The 15,049-nt window shown below is 42.4% G+C and overlaps 1 protein-coding gene and 1 long non-coding RNA gene across 9 annotated transcripts in view; both read right to left on the bottom strand.

Moving 5' to 3' along the window:
- fam184ab (family with sequence similarity 184 member Ab) overlaps positions 1-15,049 on the bottom strand; it is a 204,527-nt gene that overhangs the window by 96,646 nt on the left and 92,832 nt on the right. The gene's annotated exons all lie outside the window — the stretch shown is intronic.
- On the bottom strand, positions 11,633-15,006 carry LOC139556272 (uncharacterized). The gene is made up of 2 exons (XR_011671094.1): positions 14,551-15,006; positions 11,633-14,303 (listed from the first exon to the last, which is right to left on the bottom strand). It is a non-coding gene; the product is annotated as an uncharacterized lncRNA (long non-coding RNA).

Below are 15,049 nucleotides of genomic sequence, written 5' to 3'. Positions count from 1 at the left end.
GGGGAAAATATCTTTGGCCCAGCTAACAGCTGGGCTTTGGTGTTTTTCTAGCTCCAACAGTGCAGTAATATCTAACAATTCACAACAATACACAGATCTAAAAGTAAAATAATGTCATTAAGAAATATATAAATATTAGGACTAGCAATGTCAAAGTGACAAAAACTAAAATACAGTAGAATAGAATACAGTATATACATATGAGATGAGTAAAGCAAAAATATGTAAACATTAATAAAGTGACTAGTGTTCAATTATTAAAGTGGCCAGTGATTCCAAGTCTACAGTATGTATATAGGGCAGCAACCTCTATGGTGCAGGGTTGTGTAATGTAAGGGGAAAATTCCTGTATAAGCTCTATAAGCTCATATAGCCTGTAATGAAGAAGAATTACTTACTTAATTAGTTCTTAATGCTAAACTTTGTTATGCACATGCGCTGTATGAGCCATAAACCTGTACATTTCCACTGTCTGTTTGAAGGTCTTGTAAGACAAATCTGGTATTTTTCACTCTGCCTCTGTTCAACTTGGTCACACGGCATAAGACAAAGAGCCTCAGAGTGACCACAGTGTCTCAGTTCATCCTGTTCTTCTCATATCTTTGAAGGGCACAGCTGTGTGGAGATATGAGGTGAACAGGGACTGGCTTGAACAGAGAGGGGTAACAGAACTAAGGTTATCACTTGTTTGTGCGCTATGACCCGATACACATAGCCACAAGAAGAAAACAAGGTAGCTTATGATTCCCTGATCTGCCGGGAGGGGTGGAACCAGCCATTAATACGCATGTTTAGGTCCACTATATAAGATCTCAGCATTTCCTGTATTGTTGGGCTTTCAACGAATCACCTACGGGTGGTTTGTTGACCAGCTCCATTATTGCAAAAAATGTATTGATATCAAATAAAAGGTTGATTGTTTGAAGAAATGACAAAGTCTCTCTCACTTGATTAGAATTTCCACGACAGTAACCCTGGTGGACGCCGCCTAGTGATTTTACACTCTGACGGCCTTGATAGAAGCTGTTTTTCAGTCTCTCAGTCCCAGCTTTGATGCACCTGTACTGACCTCGCCTTCTGGATGATTGCGGAGTGAACAGGCCGTGGCTCAGGTGATTGTTGTCCTTGATGATCTTTTTGGCCTTCCTGTGACATCGGGTGCTGTAGGTGTCCTGGAGGGCAGGTAGTTTGCCACCGGTGATGCGTTGGGCAGACCGCACCACCTTCTGGAGAGCCCTGCGTTTGCGGGCCATGCAGTTGCCGTACCAGGCGGTGATATAGCCCGACAGGATGCTTTCAATTGTGCATCTGTAAAAGTTTGCGAGGGTTTTAGGTGCCAAGCCAAGTTTATTCAGCCTCCTGAGGTTGAAGAGGTGTTGTTTCGCCTTCTTCACCACACTGTCTTTGTGGGTGGACCATTTCAGATCGTCAGTGATGTGTACACCAACGACTTGAAACTTTCTACCTTCTCAACTGCGGTCCCATCGATGTGGATAGGAGCATGCTCCCTCTGCTGTTTACTGAAGTCCACGATCAGCTCCTTTGTTTTGTTGATGTTGAGTGAGAGGTTATTTTCCTGGCACCACTCTACCAGGGCCCTCACCTCCTCCCTGTTGGCTGTCTCGTCATTGTTGATAATCAGGCCTACTACGGTTGTGTCGTCTGCAAACTTGATGATTGAGTTCGAGGCGTGCGTGGCCCCCCAGTCATGGGTGAACAGGGAGTACAGGAGGGGGTTGAGCACACACCCTTGTGGGGCCCCTGTGTTCAGGATCAGCAAAGTGGAGGTGTTGTTTCCTACCTTCACCACCTGCGGGCGGCCCGTCAGGAAGTCTAGGACCCAGTTGCACAGGGCGGGGTTCAGACCCAGGGCCCCGAGCTTAATGGTGAGCTTGGAGGGTACTATGGTGTTGAATGCTGAGCTATAGTCAATGAACAGCATTCTTACACTACCGTTCAAAAGTTTGGGGTCATTTAGAAATGTTCTTGTTTTTGAAAGAATAGCGTGTTTTGTAAACATTAAAATAACATAAAATTGATCAAAAATACAGCGTAGACATTGTTAATGTTGTAAAGGAATATTGTAAAGGGCCATTATCAGCGCTAGCTAATCCAAGTTTATCATTTTAAAAGGCTAATTGATCATTAGAAAACCCTTTTGCAATTATGTCAGCACAGCTGAAAACTGTTGTTCGGATTAATGAAGCAATAAAACTGGCCTTAGACTAGTTGAGTAACATCAGCATTTGTGGGTTCGATTACAGGCTCAAAATGGCCAGAAACAAAGACTTTCTTCTGAAACTTGTCAATCTATTCTTGTTCTGAGAAATGAAGGCTATTCCATGCGAGAAATTGCCAAGAAACTGAAGATCTCGTACAGCACTGTGTACTACTCCCTTCACAGAACAGCGCTAACTGGCTCTAACCAGAATAGAAAGAGGAGTGGGAGGCCCCGGTGCACAACTGAGCAAGAGGACAAGTACATTAGAATGTCTAGTTTGAGAAACAGACACCTCACAAGTCCTCAACTGGCAGCTTCATTAAATAGTACCCACAAAACACCAGTCTCAACGTCAACAGTGAAGAGGCGACTCCGGGATTGTGGCCTTCTAGGCAGAGTTGCAAAGAAAAAGCCATATCTCAGACTGGTGTGGTGCCATTTTCCTGTATTACCAAATGAGGAGAGTTAGAAACCACACACCAGTCAGAGTTATACTTAAACTTCATCTTTAATAATATGAGCTTTACAATAGCCCTTTGACTTTCAACAATTCACTATCTATAATGAATTTTTGAGAGTGACTACAGAAGAATACAAAGATATTTTATAGCCAAGATACACCCCTCTCAACTTACATGACAAACCACAGATCTTAGGAACTCTTCACAAAGGGACATTTAATAGAGAAAGGAGTATCCCTTAGCCAGATAGCATTCGCTATAAATTATCGTTCAGTTTGATCCCTAAGACGAGGTTCTAATCTCGTTCCTGGTACCTCATAGTACAAAAACATTACCTCATCCAAGGCATAACTCAATTGTCAACTCTAGATACCCCCATCTCAAGTAAACCCCCTCTTGACCCCACTCCTGGACAAGCTCACTGAGGGGAGTGAGCCTTTAGGTCATACACTATCCCAGGATAAGTGTAAGAAGAGAGAGGACCTACAATGTTTCCATACACTGCCATACACCTCCCCCTAATGGGAAAAGGAGGGAGTGACTGGTGCACAGACATTGTGGAGACAAGTAATTGGTTCCCCATTAATCACACCATCCCTTCACATGGTTTAAGAATAGGTAAAGACACATTCACATATGAAGACAATGTTCCATTCTGTCCTCTTCCCTTTCTGATATTCTGCATAGCACCAGGGACATTTGAAAGACAAGCCTGACCTCTCCCCTCTCTGGGCCCCAAGTGACTGAGCCCCAGCTTAGGGAAAAGTGCAACTGCCAACACTATTGGTCCCGTGTGGCTCAGTTGGTAGAGCATGGCGCTTGCAACGCCAGGGTTGTGGGTTCATTCCCCACGGGGGGACCAGGATGAATATGTATGAACTTTCCAATTTGTAAGTCGCTCTGGATAAGAGCGTCTGCTAAATGACTTAAATGTAAATTTACTATAGTCCAAAAGGATACGTTCTCATGACAAGTATCTCACATAAGCATATTATATAAATAAAACATCTTATTTATCTATGTTACCCAACTAATTCTGATTCATCCGCCACACTGGCCAATAAAAAGAAGAATTAAGGTGGGCAAAAGAACACAGACACTGGACAGAGGAACTCCGCCTAGAAGGCTAGCATCCCGGAGTCGCCACTTCACTGTTGACGTTGAGACTGGTGTTTTGCGGGTACTATTTAATGAAGCTGCCAGTTGAGGATTTGTGAGGCGCCTGTTTCTCAAACAGGAACAATGGTGGACATCTTGAAGCAGACTGGGATAGGGAGAGATTGAATAGGTCCGTAAACACTCCAGCCAGCTGGTCTGCGCATGCTATGAGGACGCGGCTAGGGATGCCATCTAGGCCGGCAGCCTTGCGAGTGTCCTCAAAGCGGGTGAAGAAGGTGTTTAGCTTGTCTAGAAGCAAGACGTCGGTGTCCACGACGTGGCTGGTTTTCCCTTTGTAGTCTGTGATTGTCTGTAGACCCTGCCACATACGTCTCGTCTGAGCTGTTGAAATGCAACTCGACTTTGTCTCTGTACTGACGTTTTGCCTGTTTGATTGCCTTACCGAGGGAATAACTACACTGTCTGTATTCGGCCATATTCCCAGTCACCTTGCCATGGTTAAATGCAGTGGTTCACTCTTTCAGTTTTGCGGGAATGCTGCCATCTATCCACGGTTTCTGGTTTGGGTAGGTTTTAATAGTCACAGTTGGTACAACATCTCCTATACACTTCCTGAGTCACCGTATCTGTGTATTCATCAATGTTATTTTCAGAGGCTACCCAGAACATATCCCAGTCCGCGTGATCAAAACAATCTTGAAGCATGGATTACGATTGGTCAGACCAGTGTTGAATAGACCTTAGCACGGGTACTTCCTGTTTGAGTTTCTGCCTCTAGGAAGGGAGGAGCAAAACGGAGTCGTGATCAGATTTGCCGAAGGGAAGGTGGGGGAGGGCCTTGTAGGCATTTCGAAAAGTTGAGTAGCAGTGGTCCAATGTTTTCTCAGAGTGAGTACTAACAGTCAATGTGTTGGTAGAACTTCGGTAGCGTTTTCCTCAAATTTGCTTTGTTAAAATCCCCAGCTACAATAAATGCTGCCTCTGTATATGTGGTTTCCAGTTTGCATAAAGTCCAGTGTAGTTCTTTGAGGGCCGTCGTGGTATCGGCTTGAGGGGGAATATACATGGCTGTGACTATAACCGAAAATAATTATCTCGGGAGGTAATACGGTCAGCATTTGATTGTGAGGGATTCTAGGTTGTGTGAACAAAAGGACTTGTGTTTCTGTATGTTATCACAATCACACCATGAGTAGTTAATCATGAAACATACAACCCCACCTTTCTTCTTTCTGGAGAGTTCTTTATTCCTGTCTGTGCGATGTACTGAGAACCCAGGTGGCTGTATGGACGGAGACAGTATGCCGAGAGAGCCATGTTTCCGTGAAACAGAGTATGTTACTAATCCCTTATGTCTCTCTGGAAGGATATCTTCACCCTGAGCTCGTCTACTTTATTATGCAGAGACTGAACATTAGCGAGTAATATACTCAGAAGTGGTGGATGGTGTGCGCGCGCCTTCTGAGTCGGAAGTCCACACTGAATACCTCTTCTCTGCCAGCGGTGTTTTGGATCTGCCTCTGGAATCAGTTCAATTGCCCTGGGGGGTACGAACAAAGGATCCAATTCTGGAAAGTCGTATTCCTATTCATAATGCTGGTGAGTTACCGCCGCTCTCAAAAACACGAAATACTGTAAAGTTGCTTAGGAGTTAGAAGCAGAGCTGCCACATCTGTCGGCACCATCTTACTTACTCTTGGACAATGTGACTTTTATCAATATATTCTCCGATTTGAAAATGCTATTTAGCATCAAAGTAGACATCACGCAAGACTACAAATCCCTGCAAGCTCCTGCACGATATCTCTGACACATTTGCTAACAGGTATTGTGTCAATTTAAAACTTGCGCAAGACACTTCAGAGAATTGTACATTTAAATAAATGTTGCAAATGTATTCATTACTACATTTAACTAACATTAGATAGTTAATCCAGAGATTCTTACCTTTGCCTCGATTCGGCAGTCTCGTCCAGATCATCATGGCATTTGTGCGTCTTTATGACTAGCATTTCATTTTTGGGGGTAAATACAGGCGAATATATTGATAAGTCACCTTGTCCTAGAGAGATTTACACGGTTATCAAAATGTCACGCCAGGGTATTATGACTCATATTGTGGTAGTCTATTGACCTCCATACAAAAACTCTTAAAACAAAACACCGCCACCTGCTGGAGAAGACTGATTTTTGGCAGTTGGGCCTCTCGCTTCGCCTCCTTCCTCTCTAACATAAATCCTAGATGATAGTGCAGATCTAGATTCCGATCTAGAAGCCCCTATGGGCTGCCTACAGACCAGAGCATGTGAGTGGAGTGGAGTTGAGCAGTCAGAAATCCCGCTGGGGCTCCACATCCTTTCCAATTGCTCCTCCAAAAACTGCTTCTTGATCACAGGGGAAAAGAAACTGCCTCCAAATTCGCTCCATTCATTCAAATCCCCATATCTTTATGCCAAAACACCCATCTAATTTTGTGACTACCTGGAATTACCATTTGGTTTTGAAGTAGCCTACTGAAACCAAACCATATGATTTGAATTAAAAGTATTTTAATAAACATGAAAAGGTGGTGTCGTGGAAATTCTACACCATGTCGTGGAGATTACCACTAGATTAACTATCTTGGATTAGTTATAAATATCTTTGGGCTGCCTAGGCTTACCAAAAGGCACAGACACATAGACTACATCAACAATTGAGAACTAAATAGTGGAAACCTTCTACTGTCTCTAATAATGTAACTAGGCAATGGAATGATAAACAACAATGTATTTTCACAATAGGTGATGGTAATTTCTAGGTAATATTTGGAATATTGGGAATTTTTAGGAATAATGTTATGGGCATATAGATTTGTTTAGTATTCTTTATAAATTGTACCAATTTCTCACTAGTCTACGGCAGACATTATGTTCAGTTATATATAAGAGCATAAGGAGTTTTTATTTGTCTTTCTTTCATAGCAATAACAAGGGACTAAAGTTAGATACGTTCTGCCAAATCAATGAGTGCCATTTCTTTATGCCAAAACAATGTCACCATACACATGTTCTCTTTGAAGATGTATTTATTCACTTGGAAAAATAACAATGCTCAACAGTTTCCTGTGTGTATCAAGAATGGTCCACCACCCAAAGGACACAACTGTGGGAAGCATTGGAGTCAACACCTTCTAGAGTCCATGCCTCGATGAATTGAGGATGTTCTGATTGCAAAGGGGGGTGCAACTCAATACTAGGAAGGTGATCCTAATGCTTTGTACACATATATGGGGCGGCAGGTAGCCTAGTGGTTAGAGCGTTGGGCCAGTAACCCAATCCCATAGCTGACAAGGTAAACATCTGTCCTTCTGCCCCTGAACAAGGCAGTTAACCCACTGTTCCCCGGTAGACCGTCATTGTAAATAGGAATGTGTTCTTAACTGACTTGCCTAGTTAAATAAAGGTTAAATACATATATATTTAAATATATAAAATATAATATCAGTAGTGGCATATTCCCTAACAATAGATAAGGTCTTTGTTGAAGCAGAAGTTCCTCTTAAATGACATATTAATGTGAGTGGTTTCCTTAAACATACACACACCACCTGTGCTGTAGGCCACCTCTGCAGGCGTACTCCCACTCAGTCTCTTGTGGGTCCAGGAGCAGTAGGCCAGACCATCCCCCCACGACACATGCAGCACAGGATGGTCCAGCCTGTACACACAACCAGGTTTATGGTTAATAATAACAACATACGGTCCTTTAGCAATATACAGAGCCTTCAGAAAGTATTCACATGCCTTGACTTTTTCCACATTTTGTTGTGTTACAGCCTGAATTTCACCATGAGGCCAATGGTGACTTTAAAACCGTTAAGGCTGTGATAGGAGAAAACTGAGAATGATCAACAACATTATAGTTATTTCACAATACCAACCTAAATGACTAGTGAAAAGAAGGAAGCCTGTACAGAATAACAAATATTACAAAACATGCATCCTGTTTGGAATAAGGCACTAAAGTAAAACTGCAAAAAATGTGTCAAGAAATTAGTTTTATGTACTGAATACAAAGTGTTTTTGGGGCAAATCCAACAAAACACATCACTGAGTACCACTTCATATTTTCATGTTATGGGTATGTTCGTCATCGGCAAAGACTAGGGAGTTTTTTTAGGATAAAAATAAATGGAATAGTGCTAGACACAGGCAAAATCCTAGAGGAAAACCTGGTTCAGTCTGCTTTCCAACAGACACTGGGAGATGAATTCACCTTTCAGCAGGACAATAACCTAAAACACAAGGCCAAATATACACTGGATTTGCTTTCCAAGATGATATTGAAAATCTATTGCAAGTCTTGAAAATGGATGTCTAGCAATGATCAACAATCAACTTGACACACTAAAAAAATAGCACATATTGTACAATCCAGGTGTGCAAAGCTCTTAGAGGCTTACCCAGAAAGACTCACACCTGAAATCGCTGCCAAAGGTAATTCTAACATGTATTGACTCAGGGGTGTGAATACTTATGTAAGTTAGATATTTCTGTATTAAATGTAATACATTTGCCCAATGTTTTTAACATGTTCCCTTTGTCATTAAGGGGTAATGTGTGTAGATGGGTGAGAAAAAAATGACAATTTAATAAAAACACATTTCAGGCTGTAGCACAACAAAATGTGGAATAAGTCAAGGGGTATGAATACTTTCTGAAGGCACTGTAGCAACATATGTTCAGAACATTTGGCCCAAGCAGGAATTAATACAACTCAAACCAACTGAGCCATAAGAATCATGTTTAATCAGCAGACCTCTACCTGTATGTGACATAGAGTAGTGACAGGGGGACACTGGATCTCATTAGGATGATCCAGTGTAGAGACGTAACTCCTACCTGTGATGTAGAGACAGGACTTGATATTGGATTCTATTCATTCTGATTAGGATGATCCTAGCTCCTACCTGTCTGTGATGTAGACACGTAACTCCTACCTGTTAGTGATGCTGGAGTCGAGACCCTCAGGGTGCCTCCAGTCTGCCCCTCTGACTGGCAACCACCAGGGGCAGCAGCCACCTGACTACCAGGAGGTCACAACATCAGCTGCTATGTGACACAGGTAGACTGGAGCACAATTCGGCAGGAACTAATGTCTTGGTGGACAGTCCGAGTGTGCACCACACAAACGTGCATGCTTCTACACACAAACACTACTTCAGTACAAAAGGGGAAAGTCTTACATTCCTAAGCGAGCAGTGTTTATGCTTAGTCTCCTTAGACTTCTGACACACTCCCCTCTCCCGGGCCCCAACTTCAACTGAATATGCACCCCAATATTATCTACGGATCACCAACAGTTTACACATACCAGGCCTTCTCTCTCTCTCTCCCTCTCTCTCAGGTCTTCATGGTCAAATTGCTGCAAAAGAAACCACCACTAAAGGACACCAATAAGAAGAAGAGACTTGTTTGGGCCAAGAAACACGAGCAATGGACATTAGACCGGTGGATATCTGTCCTTTTGAGTCCAAATTTGAGATTTTTGGTTCCAACCGCCGTGTCTTTGTGAGACACAGTTGGTTGAACGGATGATCTCCACATGTGTGGTTCCCACAGTGAAACATGGAGGAGGAGGTGTGATGGTGCTTTGCTGGTTACACTGTTTATTTAGAATTCAGGCACACTTAACCAGAATGGCTACCACAGCATACTGCAACGATAAGCCTTCCCATCTGGTTTTTCGCTTAGTGGGACTATCATTTGTTTTTCAACAGGACAATGACCCAACACACCTCCAGGCTGTGTAAGGGCTATTTGACCAAGAAGGAGAGTGATGGAGTGCTGTATCAGATGACCTGGCCTCCACAATCAGCTGACCTCAACCCAATTGAGATGGTTTGGGATGAGTTGGACCGCAGAGTGAAGGAAAAGCAGCCAACAAGTGCTCAGCATATGTGGGAACACCTTCAAGACTGTTGGAAAAGCATTCCAGGTGAAGCTGGTTGAGAGACTGCCAAGAGTGTGCAAAACTGTCATCAAGTTAAAGGGTGGCTACTTTGAAGAATTAAAAATATATTTTGATTTGTTTAACACTTTTTTGGTTACTACATGATTCCATACGTGTTATTTCATTTTTTTTATGTATTCATTATTATTCTAAAATATAGAAAATAGTAAAAATTAAGCAAGATCCTTGAATGAGTAGGTGTGTCCAAACTTTTGAATGGTACTGTATGTGTGTGTGAACCTTTAACAGTTACTAGCATCATATCATACTGATTCCCTCTTGTATACTCCATGTTGAGTGTTCCACCACACAGCCTAAATGACCTGGACTACTGCAGGGAGAATGGCTTGGCTGTCTGCTGTAGAGTGGTGTCAACACTGCTTCATTGGTTTAACTAGGGGGCAGTCACCTCTCTGTACAGGCTTCAAAGCAGTATCAAAGAAGACTGATAAAATGGCGGTCTATGGGAATGCCATCAGATAACAGAATGAGAAACCACATCATCGCCTCAATGCGCCGTAGGCCAACTTTAGACATGTGCATATACAGTGCATTCGGAAAGTATTTAGACCCCTTGACTTTTTCAAAATTTTGTCAGGGTACAGCCTTATTCTAAAATGTATTTAAAAAAAAACTCTCATCAATCTACACACAATACCCCATAATGACAAAGATAAAAATGTTTTTCAGTAAGGTTTACTACTTTATACAAAATAAAAAACAGAAATAACACATTTACATAAGTATTCAGACCCTTTACTCAGTACTTTGTTGAAGCACCTTTGGCAGTGATTACAGCCTCGAGTCTTCTTGGGTATGACGCTACAAGCTTGGCACACCTGTATCTGGGGAGTTTCTCCCATTCTTCTCTGCAGATCCTCTCAAGCTCTGTCAGGTTGGATGGGGAGTGTCGCACTGCTATTTTCAGGTCTCTCCAGAGATGTTTGATCGGGTTCAAGTCTGGGCTCTTGCTGGGCCATTCAAGGACATTCAGAGACTTGTCCCGAAGCCACTCCTACGTTGCCGTGGCTGTGTGCTTAGGGTTATTGTCCAGCTGGAAGGTGAACCTTCACCCCAGTCTGAGGTCCCGAGCGCTCTGGAGCAGGTTTTCATCAAGGATCTCTCTGTACTTTGCTCCGTTCATCTTTCCCTCGATCTTAACTTGCCTCCCAGTCCATCCCGCTGAAAAACATCCCCACAGCATGATGCTGCCACCACCATGTTTCACTGTAGGGATGGTGCCAGGTTTCCATCAGATGTGATGCTTGGCATTCAGGCCAAAGAGTTCAATTTTGATTTCTTCAGATCAGAGAATCTTTTTAGGTGAGTTTTTTAGTTTTTAGGTGCCTTTTGGCAAACTCCAAGCGGGCTGTGCCTTTTACTGAGGAGTGGCTTCCATCTGGCCACCTGTCTCGGAGCTCTACGGACAATTCCTTCGACCTCATGGCTTGGTTTTTGCTCTACAAAATCTGAAGAACATACCCACATCCAGGTACTTTCCGCAGGTGCTGGAGTTATAGGCAAACTAATGGAAAACAGAAAGGAAAACGGTGCATACTGCTACTCACGCTCCCAGGTGATATTTATTTAGAACAACGTTTCGACCTCTGACATGCACTGTTAACTGTGGGACCTTATATATGTTTTATTTAATCAATTTTAGAATTAGGCTGTAACGTAACAAAATGTGGAAAAAGTCAAGCGGTCTGAATACTTTCTGAATGCATTGTAAGTCCGACTTCATGCATTGATGCTACATTTTTTGTAATGCACGTTGAACTCAAATTAGGGCCCAGTGTGCAGGACTGAAACAGGAATGAGACTTAATTTCAACCAGTAGAGAATGTGAAACGCTTTATTGAAAGAAGTTAATTATCCAAGTGTTATAAATACATGCATTATAAATACATGTTCAATCTGTACTGCCATGCACATCTGCTGTGCATTATAAAAACAGAGTAAGAAAGAGGTGGCGAGAGAGGTGTAAAAGACAGAAAGGGAAAGGAGTAAGAACATAGGAGCAGGGAATTCCGCATATGATTAAAGAATCACAGTGCTACCCTAATATTCTCTCAGTTCATCACAATTAGATAATAATGTCTAGTGGTGTCTCCTAACATCATTGGGCTCCCAGCCGGCCCGAAGGTTATCTTAAGAGCGGGTGAGGTGGCAATGACGGGACTGGGGGTTGGCATCCTCTCTCACATCAAAACATACCGGCAGATGAGAGAGAGCATGTTTAAGCCTCTTTTTTTATTCTAACACCGTCAGTCATCATAATCATCAGGTGGTGAAATGCAAGACTGACCTTGGATCATTAACTCTGGGACTACTACATCTCTATCTGTATTTCAATGTAAAGCATCCCTTTAATAATACTTCCTGTTGACCTGACCAAGTGACCTCTCACCTCTGATCATGCTGTGCCCTCTATGTAGCCAGTTCAGATGCGGGAGGTGTTCACCGACACAGCTGATATAACCTAGAGGATTTAGGGAGAGAGGGATGAAGTGAAGGAGAGACTTATTGAGAAAATAAGGTGGTTAAAGAGACAGTGTTCAATAGGAATCTGTGTGTGTGGCCTCACCTGTTGTCCACACCAAGTGGCTGCAGAGTACTTTATACTGATAAACATGAACAGACACACGACAAACAATATAGCGTAGTTATAGAAAGTGTCTTACTACTCTCCATAGTTGGCCCTTTTGCCTATTATTTGAAGGTGGAAGGAGCCACAGTTATACACCTGAGCCTGCTTAGTGCACAACACAATCCATCAATCAGATTGATACATGAGTGTGTGTGTGTGGGTTATAGGGTGTCTAGTTATTCTAAATTCGTTTTTGTACAGACATCACACCCTTACCTAAACAGCACTCTCGCCTGAGAAGTAGAAATCAAAGGGAGAGAAACAGAATTGAATAACAGCAGTTGACATAGCTAAGTAAATGGAAGAATACTCTTATTGCAATGTGGATGGCTCTTAAGAGCCTTTGGTTGTGCATAGTTGGTGTTGCCAGGGAACAGCATCCTCTTCAAAGAAGTAGGAGGTGAAGATGTCCCGCAAACGGATTGCCTCTCTTGCGGCATTGTTGGACCCCATCCTTGAAACATCCTGCAGAGCACCAGACTTCTTCTCTGGCACACAGTGGCGACCTGCAGATCAACCTCCTGGTCCTTATGTCCATCCTCATGAAGTTTTGCAGGACAGCCTTCACACGCCTGAATTCCTCCAGGAGGCAGCCCCAGATGGCCCTGGTCACCCAACCTTGCAGTGCCCTACACAGTAACTGTAGGCAATCGTTTTGAAAGAATCTCCAGTTACAAGGTATCTGTAGGAATATGTACGATAATGTCATTAATGTCAATAATGTCATTATTAGACTAAAAAGGCCCATGGAGTTGGTGGAATCGTCCTTTAATTCATGGCCACTTGCTCAGCTGGGCCAGGGGTGTTTTAATTAGGTCAGGTGGAAATGTCCGACAGATCAACTCATTAAAAGGAGGAAATCGCCACAGCCCGACCTCGCTGCTTTCTCAACCCTGTCTAATCCAGACATTCTGCGTCCATGAATCAACGTAAGTCCACCGAATCTGTTACCTTTCATCTGAACCATCTGTTGCGATCGGGAGACCGGGCCATCAGTTATTACCGCAGAGAGCGGCTTGGAGCTCACGCTTCAAACCTATTGTGTTATGTAAATGGGCAATGATCACAGCCCTACAGATCATCTCAGGCCAATTATGCCATTAATATATGGTTAATATGTAATGAAATTACATGTACATATGAAGACAAACCTGAAAGGATGAAATATGAAACGTAACGGTTTGCTGAACTGATAAATTCTGATATCTGATGGAGATTATAGATTGAATAACTGATAACTGATCAATTTATATGTATTATCCTTCTCATGACTATGATGAATGGTTATGATCCTAAATGACTCCATTCTGCTTCATATTCAATTCCTACGGAACCTTATTGCAGAATTACCTCATTCTGTTAATAATGAGAATGATTTGACTTACTGATTTGAATTTGATTATGTTATTCTGTTTCCGTTGTTATGCAGCACAGACAAACTACCCAGTAAATATACCACTTTGTAGTTAAAGAAATTCCTGCCTCAGTCTCATCCATTCCTCGGTCACCTGACCTGTGACCACCTGTTCGCCTTCACTATTGTCAGTCATCCTACCTGTCCAGCTACCCATACAGATTTCAATAATCTTTCACCAGGTAACTGGATTACTGAAGTATAATATCCCTTATAACAAAATCAACATAACATTCGATTGATAGATGCATGTGCACACAGAATAAGATCATACCAAGGATAGCATCACAAATGAATACATAAACACCAATTGAAGCTTGAGGAGTTGATTAATTGAATCAGATGTACAGTGCTAAGGCAAAAACAAAAATGTGCACCTATTTGAGTCACCAGGACTGAGAACCACTGCTCTTCATTGGGACAGGCTTTCATAGCCCTCTTTATCTGAGGACAGAACACCACAAGAAACAGACTTCATTGTAATCAAATTACACAGCACTGAATATTATGTTACAATTATCTCTGTCCTCACTCCTAGGGACTGGAACTTAGCTAGCTATCTATCTATACAGTATGTAAAGTTGGCTAGATAACTAGCAAGTTCAATTAGCAACTCATTTGAGTTAGCCTGCTAGCTAGTTAGCTAATAATACACAGTTTATTTTACCATTTTCAAAATGTATATACTTACTTGAATAGCTTCTTCCAGCCATGTGGACAATTGTAAACAGGGCAGCAAAGTTTGTTCGTCACCAGAGCGTTTTAAAGCATATTACTATTGAACTATTTACCCACTTAATAACCAGACCTTCTTACAAACTTGCTATGCTGAATTCTTGACGCACACTCGAACCTGCTGCTATATGCTGCCAAGCACGCCCACAAGTCACAATGAGCTACGGCACGCGGCATTTTCCGCTTGGAACATGCCCGGTAGAGCCATACAAGGCAGCAAATACTCATAACACATTTAGTTCATAGCTACTTGTATATAATGTATCATTGGTCTTAGTTGTGTTGCCATCAACAAAGGACAAACCTGATCAATGTGTGGCATAAAAGCATGTGTTAGTGTATTTCTTGATCGAAAATTCAATGTCACTTCCTTCAGCAATTTGTCTAAAGTTTGGATTGAGAAGTTTCCGTGCAACGCTCCACCACACTGTGGGAGTTGTAGTCATAAATGTACT

The sequence above is a fragment of the Salvelinus alpinus genome, chromosome 27 (assembly GCF_045679555.1).
Source record: "Salvelinus alpinus chromosome 27, SLU_Salpinus.1, whole genome shotgun sequence".
NCBI lineage: Eukaryota > Metazoa > Chordata > Actinopteri > Salmoniformes > Salmonidae > Salvelinus > Salvelinus alpinus.
This window is presented reverse-complemented; position numbering and strand designations above follow the sequence as displayed.